Here is a 6,914-nt window from a genome sequence, read left to right on the forward strand (position 1 = left end):
GCTTCCAATTTGGAGGGACCATTGCCTCATTCCCCTGGAATATGCCTCCTTTGGATTGTAAACCATCTCTATCGGTGGAGCTCTAAGTTATGGGAAACAGAGGCAACATTTTACAAGTGGGCCAACAGGCGTAATAGTGACCAGCTTCCACCCTCTTGAGTCCCAGATGATATTTTCTTGCTATGGAAGAAATTGTACCATGTATTGATCACTGGTTCAGAGCATAAACTTTACCCTCTAGGACAGCATGGTAACTTTACCTGGTTTTGCTTTTCATGAGCCTCTGTAACTGAGCCTTCAATGGACCGTACCTCTCCTCTGCTGTAGGCAGTATACAGCAGTGGTTACAAACCCAGGCTCTGGAGCTAGATGGTCTGGATTCAAGTCCCAGTCCTCCTCTTACTCACTGAGTGACCAAAGGCAGTTTATTAACCATTCTTGCTTCACTGTCCTCCTCTTGGAAATTGGTATAATTATGGTAATTACCTTAAAAGGCTGTGATGGTTAAGATTGTGTGTCAACTTGGCTGGGCCATGATTCTCAGTGTTTGGACAGTCATATAATGTGATCACTTCCCTGTTTAGATTTGATATGTAATCACCCCCATAATGGGATCTGCTGTGAGTAGCTAATCAGTTGAAAGGGAGTTTCCTTGGGCTTGTGGCCTGCATCAAATATAAGCGGACTTTCTGGCACAGCTCAGGGGTTTTTGCTCACTCTGGATCCTGCAGCTGGCTCCTGTTCATCTGATCTCTTGTTCTTGGGACTTGAGCTAGCAGCTTACATGCAGTCTTGCTTGCCAATCTTGGGATTCATCGATCTTTGCAGCCTGTGAGCAAAAGCCCTGCTCTTTGACCTGCCAATCATGAGTTCACCAGCCCCTGCAGCTATGTGAATCAGGAGAAGCCTCTATCCTGACCCATGGACTTGGGATGTTCCAGCCACTACAACTGTGTGAGCCATTTTTTTGATATAAATCTATCTGTCCCTCTCTCTATATATATATTTATACGCTTTACTGGTTTTGCTTCTCTGGAGAACCCAGCCTAAGACAAAGGCTGTTATAAGCGTTAAATGAGTTGACACATACGAGTGCTTAGAATGGTGCTTGGTGTGTAAACGTTAGTTGTCATTACTATTCTAAAAGGACGTTAGTTGTCATTACTATTCTATAAGGCCAGCTGTGTCTGACCCCTTTCAGAGAATGGTGACTTCCTTGGTAGGAACTAATACTATGTGGGATACCATGGTAGTGTGTTAGGCATCTATTACTTCTACAGATGATGAGGGAGCAAGATGGTGGGCAGAGGAAACAATTCTAAATCCAGAACATAGGTGTATTCCAGGGAGGACAAATTACTGCCTTCCCACTTGAAAGCAGGGGTCCAATGTTACTGGGTGCTTGCTGGGACCACAAGGATATGGTACCGTATCTCAGGTTAGTTAACACTGAGAGCAAGTTGGGCATTCAGAAGTGGTAATAGCCAGGGCCAATAGTTCCTCTTCCCCAAGGACAGAAGAAAGTCCATGATACTGAGCCTATGAATACTTCTGTCTCTACATTATGACCAGTGATTGTTGCTCAAAAGCCTATTGAACAAGCCCTGGAGTATCTGGGGAGGGAGGGTGTCATGGATTGAATTGTGTCCCCCAGAAATATCTGTCAACTTGGCTAGATCATGATTCCCAGTATTGTATGATTGTGTAATCTGATGTGATTTCCTTATGTATTGTAAACTCTATCACTATGATGGGGTTATATGTGATCTCCTTATGTGCTGTAAACTCTATCACTATGATGACGTTATACTGATGACTTCTGCAAGATTGGATAGTATCTTAAGCCAATCTCTTTTGAGATATAAAAGAGAGAAGCGAGCAGAGACACATGGGAATCTCATACCACCAAGAAAGCAGTGCTGGGAGCAGAGTGTGTCCTTTGGACCTGAGGTTCCTGTGCAGACAAGCTCCCAGACCAAGGGAAGATTGATGACATGGATCTTCCTCCAGAGCCAACAGAGAAAGCGTTCCCTTGGAGATGACACTCTGAATTTGGACTTGTAGTCTACTGGACTGTGAGAGAATAAACTTCTCTTTGTTAAAGCCATCCACTTGTGGTATTTCTGTTATAGCAGCACTAGATGACTAAGACAGAGGGAAACTAGCAGCCACAGAGCAGGCAGTCTTGTCTGCCTGGTTATTAAATCTTTCTCTTCGAAGGAGATTTTTTGGTAAACATTCGCAGAGATACAGATAGTCTCACATTCCTGGACCATTTTCAAGGATCCACCATCTGCTTCTCCTCCATACCTTCTTTCTATCAATCCTTCCATCTTGCTCCTTTGTAGTCTCTGACCATCCAACCAAACCATTGACCACTGCTTATAAAGCAGAGTAAATCCTGACCTCAGGCCACCTCTCCATATAAGAAAGAACCCTGGTGTTTCTCTCAAAATTCTGCCCTCTGGGTTGATTTTCTTTCCCTGCTGTCCTTCAGAACCACTCTGAGTGGGGCTGTAATGCTGCAGCTGTCCACTTCCACTGATGTCACCGTATCATGAAAAGCCATCTCCAAACAAGGCTTACTTTGTTTTTCTCCCTCAGTCTATAAGGATGGGTTGTGGAAGATCAGGCAGTGGAGAAGGCTCTGCTCATGAGATTTATCGTATCTTTAAGGTCTGTTCAGTGTGCTCTATAGTTTTGCACCACTTCTACCTGATGACATGGAGCTGCTGGGCATGCCCAACTTTATAGCTAACAGAGGGTCATCTCTCACCCTTCCAGAATAGGCAGGTTGCTTGGTGAAACCCTTGTAAATAAAAGTCCATTCATTTGATAAAAGAACAATAATCCATTAAATTATGTGGGGCAAGATTTGGCCAACTTTTCCTGTAAAGGACCAGTTAGTAAATATTTTGGGCTTTGCAGACCATGCTCAACTTTGACACTGTAGTGTGAAAGCAGCCGTAGACAATACATAGACAAATCAGCATGGCTGTGTTCCAATAAAACTTTATTTATAGACACTGAAATTTGAATTTCATACAATTTTCACATGACATGAAATATTATTCTTCTTTTCAACCATTAAAAAATGTAAAAACCATTCTTAGCTATGATCCATTCTTAGTTTGTGGGCCATACAGGCAGTAACAGGCTGGATTTGGTCTATGGGCCAGTGTTTGCCAACCCCTTGTGTAGGATATTATATTTTACAAAATGTTTTATATACTCAGGTGTGCCTCACTTGTTTCTGACATCAACCCACTGAGGTAGGGAGGGAGGGAATTGTTAACCCCATTTTGCAAAGAAGGAAAAAAAATCTCAGAAGGGTTAAACAACTTACTAAGGGTCATAGTAAGAAGTAGAGATTAGAGCTCATCCTGGTCTTCAGAATTCTACCATTTTTGTATTATATCATGCTGTCAGGAAGACATTCACCTTTACAACAAATTTTAGAAAAGCTATCAGCTCTTGACTATATATGCCCATGGAAAGGGGTGCTTCCACTGGTAAAGCAGGCACTCTTATAACCAGGGATTTGTTAGCATTCTCTCTAACTCTGTCAGACACTCAGGGGTGGTTTGGATTTACTGTGAGGAGGGCTGTGATAGTGAGAAATCCAGCTCTGAAACTCCCAGAAAGGCCCTGGCACCAGAAATTCAACCTCAGCAAACAGGCCCTGTCTTAGTTGTCTAGTGCTGTTATAACAGAAATATCACAAGTGGATAGCTTTAATGAAGAGATATTTATTCTCTCACAGTTTAGGAGGCTAGAAGTCCGAATTCAGGGTGCCAGCTCCAGGAGAAGCCTTTCTCTGTCTGTTAGCTTTGGGAGAAGGTCCTTGTCAACAATATTCCCCTGGCCTAGGAGCTTCTCAGTCCAGGGACCCTGGGTCTAAAGGACAAGCTCCCCTCCTGCTTGCTCATTCTTGGTGGCATGAGGCCCCCATGTCTCTCTGCTCACTTCTCTGTTTTATATCTCAAAAGAGATTGATTTAAGATACAACCTAATCTTGTAGATTGAGTCCTGCCTCATTAACATAAAAAACCAAACCAAACCAGTTGCTGTCAAGATTCCAACTCATAGTGACCCTAAAGCCACCTAATTAACATAACTGCCACTAATCCCACCTCATTAACATCATAGAGGTAGGATTTACAACACATAGGAAAATCACATCTGCTATGGTCAAGATTGTGTGTCAACTTGGCTGGGCCATGATTCTCAGTATTTTAATGTGATCACTCCCATGACTGCATATACTGTGAGTAGCCAATCAGATGAAAGGGAGTCTCCTTGGACGTGTGGCCTGCATCTGAATATAATCAGACTTTCTGGCTTTTTGCTCACCTGGATCCTGCAGCTGCCTCCTGTAGTCTCATCTCCAGTTCTTCAGACTTGAGCTGTCAGCTTATCTGCTGAACTTGGGATTCATTGATCTTCACAGCCTGTGAGCAGAGCCCTGCTCTCTGACCCGCCAATCTTGGGTTCACCAGTCCCTGCAGCTATGTGAATCAGGAGAAACTTTGTGGTCTTGCCTGCCGATCTTGGAATTCATCAACATTCACAGCCTGTGAGCAGGAGCCCTGCTCTCTGACCTGCTGATCTTGGGCTCACCAGCTTCTGTGACTTGAGAGGCCTCTACCCTGATCCATGGACTTGGGACGTTCTAGCCTCTGCAATCGTGTGAGCTGTTTCCTTGATATAAACCTCTCTCTCTATATATATATATTTATATGCTTTACTGGTTTTGCTTCTCTAGAGAACCCAGCCTAACACAACATCAGAAGACAAAATGGTGGACAATCACACAATATTGGGAATCATGGACTAGCCAAGTTGACATAGATTTTTAGGGGGACACGATTTAATCCATAACAGGCCCCAAGGGCTTTGAACCTCCTCTGAAGGTGCTTATTATGACAGCTCCAGCATGCATCCGGCACACCCCAGATCCTGGCCACCCGACCTTTCTTTTCTTTTGTATCCATGTCCCAAAGGCCCAATACAAAGAGTAAAGAAAAGAGAAAGAACAAGAGAAAGTTAGCTGCAAAGTGTGGGTTTGTGCCTCACCTATGCTGTAGAATCCTGAACTTCTCTCGTGGTCTGATGCTGACATGGTGGGTAACGCACCACCACATTGACTATGGGGTCTGGGTTACGATCCCATGATTGGAACACTAACTTATTAGATGTAGTCCACCAAATCATAGAAAATACTATGGTTTTTCATTTAATTAGAAGTTATTTTCCATTCAAAGTTAATTTATTACAAAGTAATATTTATATATAAATTTATGTATAATCTATATAAAACCTGTTAACCAAACCTGCTGCCGTCAAGTTGATTCCAACACAGAGTGGAACTGCCCCATAGAGATTCTGAGGCTGTAATCTTTACAGAAGCAGACTACCACATCTTTCTCCAGTGGAGCGGCTGGTGGGTTTGAAACACCAACCTTTTCGTTAGCAACCAAGTGCTTACCCACTGCACCACCAGGGCTACTTTCATAATCTATATAAAACCAAAATCAAACTCATTGCAGTCGAGTTGGTTCTGACTCGTAACAACCTGATAAGACTCAGTAGAACTGCCCCATAGGGTTTCCAAGGAGCGGCTGGTGGATTCGAACTGTGGCAGCCGGAGCTCTTAACCACTGCACCACCAGGGCTCCATAATCTATATTCTACTGTATAATTATATACGTATCCAGGTTTAGCAAGATTTAAAGATGTATAAGGACTTGGGTGGAGTCCCTCTATGGTTCAGTTAACACACTGGGCTGCTAACTGAATGGCTGGAGGTTAGAGTCCACTCATGTGCCTTGGAAGAAAGGCTTTGTGATCTACTTTCAAAAAAGCCAGCCACCGAAAACCCTGCGGAGCACCGTTCTACTCTAACACCCATGGGGTGGTCATGAGTCGGAGTCAAATCGATGGCAACTGGTGGTTTAAGGACTTGTGTATAGGTACTATTTAAAAATACCAGATTTCCTCTTTTATCAAACTTGAAAAAACAGCCATTAATTTCATTCGTTCATTAGCTGGTTATTATATATATGTATATATTCTTTTTATTGTTCTTTAAGTGAAAGTTTACAATTCAAGTTAGCTTCTCATACAAAAAATTATACACACATTGTTATGTGACCATAGTTGCTCTCCCTACAATGTGACAGCACACTACTCCTTTCAACCACAGATTTCCTGTGTCCATTCAGCTAGCTCCTGTCCCTTTCTGCCTTCTCATCTTGCCTCTAGACAGGAGCTGCCCATTTAGTCTGATGTATCTTCTTGAGCTAAGAAGCACACTCTTCACAAGTATCATTTTATGTCTTATAGTCCAATCTAATCTTTGTCTGAAGAGCTGGCCTCAGGAACGGTTTCAGATTTGGGCTAACAAAGAGTTGGGGGCCATGTCTTCCAGGGTACCTCCAGTCTCAGTCAAACAATTAAGACTGGTCTTTTTACTAGAATTTGAGTTCTGCACCCTACTTTTCTCCTGCTCCATCAGGGACTCTGTTGTGTTCCCTGTCAGAGCGGACATTGGTGGTAGCTGCGCACCATCTAGTTCTTCTGGTCTCAGGCTGATAGAGACTCTGGTTTATGTGGCTCTTTCCGTCTCTTGGGCTAATATTTTCCTTTTGCCTTTGGTGCTCTTCATTCTCCTTTGCTCCATGTGGGTTGCGACCAATTGATGCATCTTAGATGGCCACTCGCTAGCTTTTAAGACCCCAGATGTCACTCACCAAAGTGGGATGCAGAACATTTTCTTAATAAACTTTGTTACGCCAATTGACCTAGATGTCCCCTGAAAGCACGGTCCCCAGATCCCCTCCCCTGCTACTCTCCCCCTCGAAGTGTTTGGTTGTGTTCAGGAAACTTTTTAGCTTTTTTTTTTTTTTTTTAAT

This window comes from Trichechus manatus, unplaced genomic scaffold (genome assembly GCF_000243295.1).
Source record: "Trichechus manatus latirostris isolate Lorelei unplaced genomic scaffold, TriManLat1.0 scaffold00073, whole genome shotgun sequence".
Lineage (NCBI taxonomy): Eukaryota > Metazoa > Chordata > Mammalia > Sirenia > Trichechidae > Trichechus > Trichechus manatus.